Below are 14,518 nucleotides of genomic sequence, written 5' to 3' on the forward strand. Positions count from 1 at the left end.
CGGGAGTGTGGTGAAAAAATGAGAACCAAGACCTGTCATGTAAAGGTACAAGATCCCAATGATGAATATAACTGTACTGTATACTTAAAAAGTACCAATAAACTCAGTAAGATTTTTTAAAAAACTGAAAACTTCTACTCTGTGAAAGACCATATCAAAAGGATGAAAAGACAAGCTACTGACAGGGAGAAAACATTCACAAAAGATTCATTTGATGAAGGTCTTACCCAAAATATACAAAGAACTCTTTAAGGGCATGAACAATCCAATTAAAAACTGAGCAAAATACCTGAATAGATTGCTCACCAAAAAAGATATGTCATCGAGGAAATGCAAAATAAAACAAGTCCAAGATACCACTACTCTCCTAATAGAATGGTCAAAATTCAGAGCACTGACACCAAATGCAGGCAAGGACATGAAACAGCAGGAATTCATTTATTGCAAGAATGCATGAAAAATGGCACAGCCATTTTGGAAAACATTGGAGGTTTCGTACAAAACTAAACATACTCTTACCATACAATCCAGCAATTGAATGCTTGGCACTTATGCAAAGGCATGAAAAATGTGTGTCACACAAAAGCATGCACATAGAGGTTTATAGCATCTTTTATTCATAATTACCAAAACTGGAAAGCAACCAAGACGTCCTTTAGTAAGTGAGTTAATAATTATAAGTGTTACATAAAGACTGGAATATTACTCAACTGTAAAAAGAAATGAGCCATGAAAAAACATGATGGAAACTTAAATGCATATAATAAAGTAAAAGAAACTAATCTGAAAAGGCTACATTCTATATGATTCCCACTCTACGACATTCTGGAAAAGGTAAAACTATGGAGATGATATAAAGCAGAGGGCAAAGAAGGATGAAAAAGTGGACAACATGGGATTTTAAACAGTGAAACTGCATTGTACTGTAATGATGTATAGATGACACGTACTTTTCCAAATACAAAGACTGCACAAGGAAAAGAGCAAATCCTAATGTAAACTACGAAGTTTGGGCAATTTGTTAAAGCGGTTCATTGATTATAAAAGTGTACTGCTGTGGTATGGGGATATTTATAAGGAGGCTGTGTGTGTATAGGGGTAGGGAGTATGTATTAGTCAGTTTTTCCATTGTTAGGCACAATACCCAACACTCACAATTTAAAGAAGGAAAAGTCAGCAGTCTCCATGGCAGAAGGGTCATGGCAGAAGGGCATGGTGGAACAAAACTGCTCAGATCATGGCAGCAAGGAAGCAGAGCAGGAGAATAATGCCAGAGCAGAGGGAGCAAGGGACAGGACATAGATCCCCAAGTCACACCTCAGCAACCCCCCCAAACACACCTAGAAATACTCCACACACATAAAACTGTGCTACACATATATAAGAAATATCTGTGCCTTCCTTCTAATTGTGCTATTGGGCAAGAAATGCTATAAAAAAATTAAGCGTTAGAAAAATAGGAGAGTACAATCAGAACATTCTCGACAGTATAGTATGGCTGGGTGGTGGAATGTGAAACAAGGAGTGGAGGAACATAAAACTAGCAAGAGTCCTTCAATCCTATGCAAAGGAGCTTAGACTTGATCTTAGGAAAATGAAAAGCCACTGGAGATTTTTGCACAGAGGGGTGTATATAACTTCAGTGTGCCGTGGCCTGCAGCACACTGCCTTGTTCTTGGTAGCACATTTTATTATTTGTCACATTCCTGGCACAAGAGAGGACTCCGGTCCCCAATCTGATGCCTTGCTGTCTTTACACAGGAAAAAAATAACTCCCCGTGCTCTTCTGTAGCAGTTTCTTGCCAGTTGCTTTGACAAGTCTTCCCAGGTCTGTGAGCGACCTTTCTCTTTTAACTGAGGCCAAACTGCTGCCTCCATGTGGTTGCCCCTGCTAAGGATCTTTCTAATTTTTCTTTGGAGGACAGAAGTTAAATAAGAGCTGATGCAGTGCAAGAAGCACTCGCTTAGAAGTCTTAAGGAACTGCTCTAGCGGTACCTAGAGCAAAACCCTTGGCCTGAGTCCCCTCTCTAGCATGGAGAGATGATCCTGACATTCCTTTCTAGCCTTAAGTGTCTCTCATTTTAAATGCAAGGTCAACATGACTTTGGCAAGGCTATAAATGACTATATGCGAAAACTCTGGTTTACCATAGAGCAGAGTAATTTTGTTGTTACTGCTGTTGTTGTCTATGTTACTCTCCCCGTACTTAGGTCACATTCCACCTCCTACTTGCCCATTTTGTTAGTCACATTTGCACTTCTGCCTCTACAGAATTTTATGTCACTAAACTAGAAGCAGAGGTTGGTGAAGCAAGCCCTTTATGACATTTTTCTTTGAAATCCTGAATGTACTGAGGATAGTGGGCTACTTTTCCCAGTCTGGGTCATGAGAAAAGGGAGCATTTTGCAGAAAATAAGGTAGGACTATGGTAAGATTGAGAAGAACTTGGATGATTATAAATCAATCTTCAAAAGAAGGACACTTATAAGAATAAAATGCATTCATAATTACCCGGGACACACAGGCATAAATGGAGATGGTTCCTGGCACACCACAGTGGAGTCATCCTGCACCACCATAAATCCAAGGAGAAATGCAGCCTCAGGACCTACTATCTTATACAGACATCAGTTGTTAATCCTCATGCTTTTCCATGGGGCCTGGATGAAACTGAGACCCTCCTTCACACAGCACCCCTAACACTCACTTTTAATCAGTAACAATGGCCCTTGATTTGAAGTCTTTTTATTACAGTTAACCATGTAGCAAGAATCAGGTTAATGGATACTGTGGTGCTCTCCCAGGACTCCCTCTGTGGGCTGATGAACCTATCAAGTCTGCTGGCTGCTGGACCCCTCATCCACCACTGACCTCCACTGAAGGAAATTACAGATGTCAAGGTATAAAGGCCAGATCTTGCCTCAACTGGAGTCAAGTCTGAAAGGCCATTTTAGCTCCAGAGCTGGGTTAGCTGAAGCCGGGGGCAGCTCAGCTCCTCCTTCCATCCAATCTTGGCTTCCTCACTTCCCCACAGATCCGTCCCACAAGAGTCCACCACAACCAACCTCTAACACACAACTTTGTATCTCTTATCTTCTTATCTCTTATCCTGACATAGGAAGCCCTATCTAAGGAGCCAATCACCCCTGTACTAAGAGCAGGAGGTAAACTCTGTGATTAACTCTCCAACTTCTACTTTAGCAATATGGATCAATTTATACATATTTCTCAATCCTATATTTAATTTAAATTAATTGAAAACTGCCCTGAAAATGCATACCCCTTCACTGTTCATAATCAGAAAAATACAAGTTTCTCCCTTCCTGGTTTTTAATGGCAACACTAGGTTAAGAAATCAAGATTGCCAGAGGTGCCACAGCAGTAAACAGAACAAACACTGTTGGGAAGACAATAGAACTGAGATTCAGTTTTGTCTTTGCCACTGATTTACTATGATGCAGATGAGTCCTTTTCTTCCTCTAAGTGGATCCAAATTTACATATAAAATGTGAGGCTTATCAGAAAAATGATTTAGTAACCTGGAAATAAGATACAAAAACGTACTCCACGTCTTTCAGTGTTACACAGGGAAAAATCATCCAAAGACTATCTAGACAGAATTCAACTTAACGATTTAATTCTCCTTGCTATTTGCTATTCATTGAAGACCTCTCATTTAGTAAAACTTGTTACCTGATAAAAACTTTGTTCAGCAGATATGCCAAAAACTTCTCTCCATGGAATAAATAACCACAAAAATTTATAGCCTAATTTTTATATAACTGAGTAAAGTTAACCTAAGTTATTGCATGTGTGTGCATGCATATTTTATATGTGTACATGAGTTTATTGCTTCCTAAATGCTCTTTGAACCAGTCCTAACACTTTAGTCAGTCTTTCACCAATTATTGAGCTAGATAAGACCTTTCACGTGTGGTCCAATATCGCATTTTCCCAGGAGTCATAATTTTACCCTTACCTTTCTGAAAATTAAATTTCAACAGGCTTCATCTGCTCCACGATACTGGAAGAAAACCAATACACACTTCCCTCTTGAAAACTCAGGACCAGAGTACTAGTGTACCACAGAGGTATCTAGGATACCTTTCTATAGAAATCCTTTGGCCCATTTTGACCTTCAGCAGAGCCACAACTTAGTGAAAGGGACTTTCTTAAAGATTCTGAGGTCTGAAAAATACAAGTTATATATTGTCAGAGCTGTCTAACACATCATGCAATTAAAATTTTTAAAGTATTCCCAGTGGCTGCAGTTTGGGTATTTCCAAAGGATCAAATCAAATTTGATGAATGTCACTTCACAGCCCTGGAAAGACAGACATCCCAGAGCCAGGTTGGCCTATATTCCATCTCATCTTTGGCATTAACTAGCCAATTAGCATAACCTGGAGCCAGAAATGAAAGCACCTGGGTTTTAATCTCTTCTTCCATTATCGGCAAATAATCCCCATAGGCCCGTTTCAAAGATTGAAGAGGAAAAAGTGCGTCAAGGCACTTAGCACAAGGCCTATCCAAAAACATGCCCCCTCCCGCACTGCCTTCCTTTCACCTCTCCAAGGACCTGAAGGGCTTTGAGGCCTTGGCTCTGCTGCTGCTCTTCCCAGCCCCCACTCCAGCCACGAAGCGATCAAGGGATGGGAAAATCGCTCTGTTCAAACAGGTGTCACTGTTCTAAACCTACAGTCTCATTTCCTGGTCGTGTCTTAATCTGCTCGCCGGTGGTGAAAGTTGATTTCTTGCACATTCTTATATCAGTGGGAATTTCTGCCCTTGGCTGACAGGCATTATGGGCTGGCTTTGACATACAGCCCTACAGGGCCTGAGCAGCCCCTATTCTTCCCCAGTGCTGAAAGGGAGCTTTGTGCCAAGGACTCATTAAACTGCACTGCACAGCCCCTTCAGAAATGGGGCTCAATAATGAACAGTCGATTTAACTGGAAAAGCTGCTGGAGCTGTTAAATTAAAGGGAAATAAAGTGCACTTTAGGCTCAGTCTGCCAGAAGAAATGGTGACCTAAAAGGAAAATCTTCATTTTTATTGAATTGCAGGGGTTTTTTTTAAGTCTAAAATGTCCAGGAAGCTTCCTTGTGATAGGCAGTGAGACATAAAGGCTCAGAATGCAGGCTTAAGATAGGGCCTGCTCTTTGTTCACCAGAGTCATCCCAAAGTGGGTCTTAAGCTCTTCGAGGATACTGAGGAATGATCTAAATTTGAGAAGGAAATGTATGAGGAGCCTGCAATACGCCAAAGGGACAGTTTATACAATAAAATAAGTATTTTGTTTAAAACCAAGCTTTCCCTTTCATTCTCTGAACATCCAAAGGACCAAGTTATTCTTTTCAGGGTTTGTTTTGTTGTTGTTGTTGTTGTTGTTGTTGTTGTTGTTGTTTTCACTATTTCAGAGTTAAGAAATCTCTCTTGGAAGAAATCCAGTTGTTTCTTCTCACACTACAGCTCGGAACTATTTTTGATTTGAGTATTTGTTTTGAAGTTTGACTTCGTAGCTTTTTTAAACTTGAGATTTTTCAGAAGTATGCATAAGTGCTCCAAAGAATGTTCTCTTCAACTTCTGAGTTATATAACTTGCTAGCATCATGAGATAGAAGTTCCACTAACATACGCTAGAATGTTACACTTTCCCATAACTTCCATGAGCAAGAAGCAAAAACCACTCTGCTTTGGCAGATAAAATAATCACATTCTATTCTTAGCTTTTCCCTCTTAAGGTGCCATGAGCTGGGACTCCTTAACACACACTTCTATCTTCTCCCTATTTTCAAATCTTTTTATAGAGTATAATTCTGGGTGTGTTACAGACTTTACTGCTGTGGTCAATTTTTTGTCTTCATCTTTAAACATCTTTCAGCCTTCAAAAATGACAGTCATTCATCACAAAAAATTTTAAAAAGGAACATAGAGAGTGGTGTGAAAAAAATAAAGGCCCACTTCCACTTCATTCCTCAGGGTCACTGCAACCCTAACGCAAATTATCAGACACAAAGCTATGTAGAAAGGGCAAAAGTTTCTTTCTTTTATAAAAACTACTTCACTTTTTTCATTTTTAACTTTATCAATTTGATTTTTAAGATATGACATCAGGCAATTTGGTGTCACCTTGGAAATATTCTAGGGTTGAAAAATAAACCCATGTATATCTTTATGTTTAACAGCCAGTAACCATGGTGACCTACTAAAAAGCATTGTTTTATCCTTCATCCATTACTGCGTCATGGTTGACCACTATAAATCATGGACTCTTGACACCATGATATTCTGCATTCCCATTAAACCTGCTGCCCGTGATAACTCCTGGGAAACACTTTGCCCAGTACCAGCCCTCATGGTTATTAGAGTTTTTACTTGTCTTAGAGCAACATACAGTGTTTTGTTCACCTCCAATTAAAAGTTGCCAGAGTTCAGAAGGACCATACCATCCTGGGTGGCTTCTGTCCGTTTGCTTACAGTATGACATTTAGTTGTGAATGAGTATTTATAGAAAATACATACATCTTAAGAATCTATCAAATAAAATTAAGCAGTAGTCTGATCATGGAAAACCTAAATAAATGCTGTAGGACCACTTGCATAAGTTGTAATTCTTTATATTATAGAATCCAAGAAACTCAGTGACCTAGTACCACATTAGACTGCTTCACATTACTGACTACACAACTTAATGCAGAAAAGATTGTTTTGAATCGTTGTTGCAAAGGTTTCAGTCCACGGTAAGCTGGCTCCTCTGCTTCCACCCTGTGGTATGCAGAAAACTGTGGTAGGAGGATGGTGGAGGAAAGCTGCTCAACTGATGGGATCCATGAAGCAGAGAGCAGTGGGAGAGTCGAGACCAGCTATAGTCCCAAGGACATGGCCCTATGACCCACCCAGACACACACAGAGTGTCCTTTACTACTCTCCTGAGTCTCTTAAATCAATCCAGTTGACAATCAAACTTAACCATTGCACCTACAGATAACAACAGCCAGTCCCTCAGGAAAGGTGATGGCCTGTAACTAGCCTGGCATCTGCCTATCTGACATGCATACCCCCTACTACATACACCTTCCACTTGCAACCGCTAAGCAAGATGTCTATTTTTAGGACAAGAGTCCTGATTTTCCAACTTGCCAGCTTGTTGCCCACAAATAGCTTTCTTCCCCTATAACTCTGTCTCTCAAATCTTTGGCTTCATTGCATGGTAGTGGACCTGAGCCTTTCACCATTATAGCAAAGCATAAATTATAAAACCTTAGTAAAATTCTGTCTAGATTTACTTTATTTTTGATGGAGAAAAGAGAAAAAACTATGAGAAGCCATATTCAAAAGGGGTGAAGGAACATATTAGACAATACACAATGGCTCAACAATGTTTCTACTCCATGAGACTTTTCATAATTAATTTATGAAAAATCAGACTATCTAATTTGGGCTCTAAGTATTTACCAAGTTATTACTCCTTCAGTTTCACAATGTTAGTGTTATAAGCCACATCTGATTACATTTCTTTGTAGAATTTTGTACTCCAATGATTTTCCTTCCTAGATAAACTTACTCCTACCCCAAGTCTGTTTCACAAAGACATTTCCAACTGTGACTTCTTACAGCTTCCAGCATTGAAGTCCAGAGAGAAAAAAAATCTCTAACCAGAGATGCCCAGGACCTTTGAGACCCAGCCCCAGAGCAAGAGTGAAGGTAGGTCTCTCCAAGGGTACCCACCTATAAGAAGGGTGAGTCCCAGGTGGCCATGGCTATAGTCTCAGCTGCTCTGAAGGCTGCTCTGGGAAAATCACAAGTTCAAGGCCAGTTTGGGCCACAGTCTCCTCCAGAAAAGGGGAGGAAAGGGGACTTTAAAGAAAATGTGTCCCAAAATTGAGGAAAGAAATTTGAAGACAGGGCAAATCAATGTTCCATGAAATGATCTGGGACACAGAGGAAGTGTGAATGGAAAAAGATCTGTTTCTAGATAGGAGGTAGGGCCACGATGAAAGGATAGAAAGAAAGAAAAAGGTAGGACACCAGAGTGCATGGCAAAAGAATTATGGTACCAGAAAGTTGGGGGCCCTGTTGCAAGAATTCTGATGTGGGAAGTGTCTCCTTAGATGTACCTATTACATTTATTTAGTCAGTGATTCCTCAATCTGTGGTTTTCAAACTACAGCATAGACACAGCAGAACTACGAAGACTTCAGGAGAAGTCAGATGTGGGAAATTTTAACAAAATGAATGCCCATATCCTCATTCTATATTTACTCTTCCTTAACATTGATCAAAAGGATTCTATCCACTCTGGGCTTTCACGTTTGTCTTTATTTTTAAAAAGCAAAGCATAGTCTTTCCCTTCCATTCCCTTTTCCCTCCCCTTCCATTTAATTTTTCTTTTCTCTTCCCTTCCCTTCCTGAATAACCCATTTCTAAGCCTCTAGGTTAGGCAGAGAAAAATAGATGTCTGTATGGCAGTGCAGAGGGGCAGGATGTGGAAGTGGAGGGTGGTGGTTCACGGCTTGGAAGTCAGAGCACAAGCAGATGAAAGATGTGGACTCTGGGGTGGGGGTGGGTCCATGAGGGTGAAGGTCATTGTTCAGACATGGGGCCACTACTCAATAAAGACCGGAGTATGGTGTCATTCCTCAGAGCCAAGTCAGGTGAGCAGGTCGTCCGCATGAATGGGAGGCCCAGTGTGGAGTGCAGAAGAGGGATGAAGAGAAAACCATTTGTACAGAAGAACTATTGACAGGTAAGAAAAATCAGCTTCATACAGGCAAATTGATCAAAAAATGAATATAATAATGACAACAGCCAAGTTTCTTACTTTCAGAGAAGAAGGTTACAACTGTTGAGAGGTTAGAAAGGAGGAATTAAAATAAATTCTGTGATACTGGATTTGAATTAGAGGATTTCATGTGAAGTCATGGATTTAAATAGATGTAGATAGAGGTATAAATAAATGTAGCTGTAGAAGTAGGCTCCCAGTCCTATCACTTTTCCTTTTTGACTTACCTGGATGCAGCACATCTCAACACAAAATTTGTAAAGTGTCAGAAGGGGAGTTATATATACTGACACCTTGTAAAGCTGACCTATTTTAGGAAAGAGTCACAAACAGTGAAAGAAGGGCCAGGGATTTAGCTCAGTAGTTCCTCCACCTGCTTTACAAGCGTAAGGACCCGAGTTTGATCCCCGGTACCAAAAAATAAATAAATAAAAGTGAAAGAATTAAATAACAACTGAATATGAATCCCTTGAAATTATTCATAATTTTAAATATTAACTCATGTTTTATTCTAAGTACTTTTAAATTTCCTCTTACATTTGGATTACTCATTTTTGAATCAATTTTTATATGGTGTGAGGTAGGGACTCAGTTTTATCCCTTTGCTTGTAAATATCCATTAGCCCATACCACTTGTTCTCCTGAATTGTCTTGACACTTTTGTCAAATATCAATTGACCATAAGTGTAAGAATTTATTTTTGAACTCCATTTTATAGATCTGTATATCTAATTTTAGATACACACCAAAAGCACAGCAGACAAAAAAAAACAGAAAGAAATAAAGAAAAAGAGAGAGAAATGGGAGGGAGGGGAAAGGAGGGAGAGAGAGACAGATAAACAGAGAGACAGAGAGGAGATACATTGGACATCATCAAAATGCAAAGTCTTTTTTCAAAATTAGTATCAATAAAGTGAAAAGACAGCCCACAGAATGGGAAAAATATTTTAAATTATATATTTTGTAATATGCCTGTATCCAGAATATTACTCTTACAATTCAATAATAAAAAAGACAAATAAAATAAGTCACACATGTGTAAATACTGAATAGTTTCTCTGGTGTGAAAAACTACAATGGTACATAAGATCCTAATGGTATAACTGACAATGTGAACTAGGAAGAAAAGGGCTAAAGGTGTAGGGGAAGTGGGAAAGGTAGGGGAAAGGAAATAAGGGAAAAGAAAAAAAATGGAAACAAAGTTTTTGTAAATAGGGAAGGGAGGGGGGACTGAAGGGAGAGGAAGGGGAAGGGGAAAAAATGAGAACCAAGACCTGTCATGTAAAGGTACAAGATCCTAATGATGAATGTAATTGTACTGTATACCTAAAATGTACCAATAAACTCAATGAGAAAAAAATAAAAAGACAAATAGGCATTTCTCCAAATAAGGTATGCAATGGTCAATAACTTTATAACAAGATGCTTAGCATCATTAGTGCAAATCAAAACAGCAAGGAGCTGCCATGTCATATTCTGTAAGATAGTGTTTTAGTCCATTTTCTTTTTAAACAATTTTTTGAAGGAAGGAGTAATTGGGGAATTAATGAGTAACTGGGGAACTCAGGGCTGTCACACTGAGGTATACAACCAACCACTTTTTTATTATCCTTATTTTATTTTGAAACAAGATCTAGGTAAGTTACCCAGACTGGTTTCTAATTTGCAATTGTACTGCCTTGAATTACCAGAGTGCTAGAATTTAAAATGTGTGCCAATAAAGTCAATAAAAAGAAAAAAATGTATGCCATCACAACCACCTTAAACTTACTTTCAACTAATACATAAAAACATAAAAATTGTATGTATTGATTGAGTAACATAATTTTCCATACATGTACTATTGTATAATGTTTAAATCAGGTTAAACATGTCTAATACTTCTGTCCTCCATCTCCTCACATTTTGTGGTGAGACTATTCAAAATTCTGTCTCAAAATACATCATAGTTTACTATTATCCATAGTAATTCTACTGCTTAATAGCACAACAGCTATTCTTGCTTCTATCTAATTGTAACTGAGTACCTATTGATCAATCTTTCTTCACTCCCCCTGTCATAGATACCTTCACAGCCTCTGGCAACTACCATTCTCTTTTTTACTTCAAGAGATCAACTTTTGGTTTTTTTTAGACAGGGTCTCTCCGCGTAGTTCAGGCTGTCTTGAACTCACTATGTAGCCCAGGCTTCCTGCCTCAGCCTCCCAAATGTTGGAATTACAGGTAGGTGCCACCACATCTGGCAAGATCAACTTTTTAGAATTCTTTTTCAATGACTGAGATTTTACCATACTTGTCTTCCAATGCCTGACTTATTTCACTTAACACAGTGATCTCCAGTTGCATCCATGTTGTCACAAATAACAGGACTGCACTGTGTATCATGATTGAATAGCATTCTATTGTTAACTATATACCACATTTTCTGTATCTCTCCATTAGCTGATGGATACTTATGTTGTTTCCATTTCATGACTGGTGTCAACAGTCCTGTGATTGATGTAGGACTGCATATGTCTCTTTAGTCCATTTTCTTTTGCTATAACAGAGTGCCACAGACTGGTTAATTTATGAACTAATTTTATTCATGATTTCTGAGGCTGTGAAGTCCAAGAGTAAGATACTTGCATCTAGAGAAGGTTTTTGTGTTGCACCATGCTATGGCAAAAGTGGAAGGGCCACAATGTAAGAGAGATGGATAAGGAAGGGGTCAAATTCCATCCCTTTATGAGGAGCCCACTGGTATGATAAGTAGCATGTTCAGCTGACAACTGATTTAATCCATTCATGAGGCTAGAACCCTTGTGGCCAAATCTATCCTTAATAGCCACACTTCTTGGTACCATTACAGCGGAAATTAAATTTCAACATAAATCTTGAAAGTGAAATACATTCAAACCTTAGAGACAACTGAGATAAAAAAGACAGTGACAAGTGCTCACAAAAATGTGTAGAAATTGGAACCCTCAGCCATTACTGGTGAGGAAGTAACATAGTACAACTACTTTAGAAAGCACTTGGGAAGTTCCTCAAAATATTAAACATATAGTTATCATATGACCTAGCAATTCCACACCTATGATATACCCGAGAAATCTAAACATATATATCCATACAAGACTTGTACATCAATATTCATAGCAATGCTTCTCATAGTAATTAATAACTTGAAGTGACCCAGTGTCCACTAATATATAAATAAGATGCAATTCCATTAATGGAATATTATTTCTCATTAAAAGGAATGGAGTTCTACAACACTAGTGGCCCTTGAATGTCTTGTGCTAAGCAAAAGAAGTCAGACATGAAAGGCCACATATTGTATGATTCCATTTAAAAGAAAGGTCCGAAACAGGCAATTCCAACAGAGACAGGAAAATTGTAAACTTCAAAATGATATATATTATGATGTGTGAATTACATCTCAGACAAGCTCATATAAAGAAAAATTTATCTATGTCCAGTGTATCTCTTTTGAAAACAGAGAGTGGGAGGGTCCCTTAGGGATGACCATTGTAAAGTGAACAGGTACAATGGCAAATCCTTTTTCTGACTTTGCCTTCAACTGGCTGGTGATTTAGGTGGAGACCTATAAAGTGGCCCTGGTGAAACTACAGAATTTTTTAAAGAAATTGATCAAGGACCTCAATCAAATTGTTGCTGAGAAATGGCAAGGTAATGACGTATTCTAGATCCCTGCTTTGCAGGTGAAAACCCAAACAACAGCTACAGTGTGTATGACACTCCAAAAGAACTACTTTAGAGAACCTCGAAACCATAGTAAAGGCCTCACCATCCTTCCACTCTTTCAGAACTTTATAGAATGGTCAGGCTTGTTCGTAAAAGGAAGAGTGAAGGGGATGAAGGGAGGGCAGGGGTATGGGGAAAAAGATAAGAACCTAGACATATCATGTAAAGGTACAAGAGCCCAATGATAAACGTAACTGTATTGTTTGCTTAATGGGGAAAAAATGGCAAATACAAGAAAAATAAGTGGGCTAAGTATTGCTAAGCCTCTTCACATCGGATTTTTCAGAGTCCCTTTTTGATGCAGAATTCTTGATGTCTTTGCTTTACCTACATCATCATACTCTGGGCCTGCATGGGCAGTGGTGACACAGCATTCTAGGAAGACTGTCCCACTTGTATATGTGATATTTCTCCCCACATGCTCTCACTTAGGGTGCAGCTTCTGGCACTGGGGTGTCAATACGAACTTTTCAAACATCAATCAGAATTTTTATTTCTTCTTCAAATGTTCCTCAAGCTACATTGAGTGTCAAGGGATAAGAGATGTCCTGTCATTCTACCAAGAATAATAAGTGAACAGTGATGACTAAAAATAAATAAATAAATAAATAAGTCTTGTTCCTGTTTTCTTTTTGCAAACATTTCTTTTGGGTTCCTTCAGAAACGTGTGTGGTATGGAAGATAGACAAATGAGCTGCTGGAGAAAGAGCATCAGATATTTTAATCTTGCAGTGAGTATGTAAAAAGATAGTGTCAAGATATCTTCCTGAAGAGTTCAGAACTATCACCCATAGAGCCTTTGCTAAGAATATCTATCAGCTTTGTCAAGAGCTTCTTGGGTCTCTATTGTGTCCGAAAACAGTCCCTTCCTTGCTACCGATGTGATACTGGCTCTTTCGGCTGAGTTTCTCTTGACCTGATAAAATAATGGCCATAAAATCTTATGGTTAATCTGCCATTTCCTAAAATTCAAAAAATTTGAATCTGTCCTGCACAGTATGTAAGTTGGGCCTCATTCTTAAGTCTTCAGAATGTCTAAGACATTCTCATCAATGGGCCACTTAGATGATTGTGCAAGATGGGGATAAATGATAAACGTTTGATAACCTCTAGTCAGCCACAGTAACAATGCTTTCTGCTAGACCAAGAAAGTGCTTAGCCACCTAAATTTCATCTTCATTAGCCAAATCCGCTGCATGCTATTGTTAGGCATGGAGAAAAAGCCCATAGAGCTGCTGCAGGATTGCAGGATACATGCATCTAAAGAGCTCAAATCTGGCTGTTCCCACAGCCTCATGAAAATGAAGGGGCCAAAGAAGCCAACCAAGAGCTCCCTGTGGAGTTCAAAGTAGCATGCCCAGAACTCTCGCCTCATTTAGTCACAGATTGCTGTCCACCTGTAGTTGATATATGTAAACTAATTGCAAGGTAATCATGTTAATACACACATACATCCTGAAACCTGACACTTTACTGTTATTTTGATTTTAATGAAGGCCGGTTTATTATTTATATGCTTTCATACATCTAAAAAGTCAATGCTAAACCCAAAGTCATCCAAAGTTTTCTATCTTCTAGTATTTTATAGTCTGTGTTTACATTTAGATTTATGCCCCACTTTGAATTAATTTTTGTAAAGGATGCAATGTCTATATCTAGATTCAGTTTATTCACGTCTGAACAGAACCCTGGTTGAACAGAAATAATACCAAGATCAACAAATGGATGTCCAATTTTTCTAACACTATTTTTTTGAGAAGACTATCTTTGCTCCATTGTCAAAGATAAATTGACTATATCAGTGTACACTTATTTAGGGGCCCTCTCCTCTATTCCTTTGATCTATCTGTTTCTTCTTTTATCAGTACTGCTCTGTCTTGATACTATATTCACTGTAAGATTTAAAATTAGATAGCATCAGTTTTCCAATTTTATACTCCTCCAAAATTTTATTGGTCATTATGATCTTTTGCCTCTCTGTA

At 38.6% G+C, this 14,518-nt stretch overlaps 1 long non-coding RNA gene across 1 annotated transcript in view; it reads right to left on the reverse strand.

Moving 5' to 3' along the window:
* LOC117286325 overlaps positions 1–4,734 on the reverse strand; it is a 15,538-nt gene extending 10,804 nt beyond the window's left edge. The window contains exons 1-2 of the long non-coding RNA XR_004517451.1: positions 4,701–4,734; positions 3,981–4,189 (exon numbers count right to left, since the gene is read on the reverse strand). This is a non-coding gene — a long non-coding RNA (uncharacterized LOC117286325). The remainder of the gene's footprint in view (positions 1–3,980; positions 4,190–4,700) is intronic.
* Positions 4,735–14,518: the final 9,784 nt, after the last annotated feature.

The sequence above is a fragment of the Fukomys damarensis genome, unplaced genomic scaffold (assembly GCF_012274545.1).
Source record: "Fukomys damarensis isolate Sample0158 unplaced genomic scaffold, DMR_v1.0_HiC HiC_scaffold_16, whole genome shotgun sequence".
NCBI lineage: Eukaryota > Metazoa > Chordata > Mammalia > Rodentia > Bathyergidae > Fukomys > Fukomys damarensis.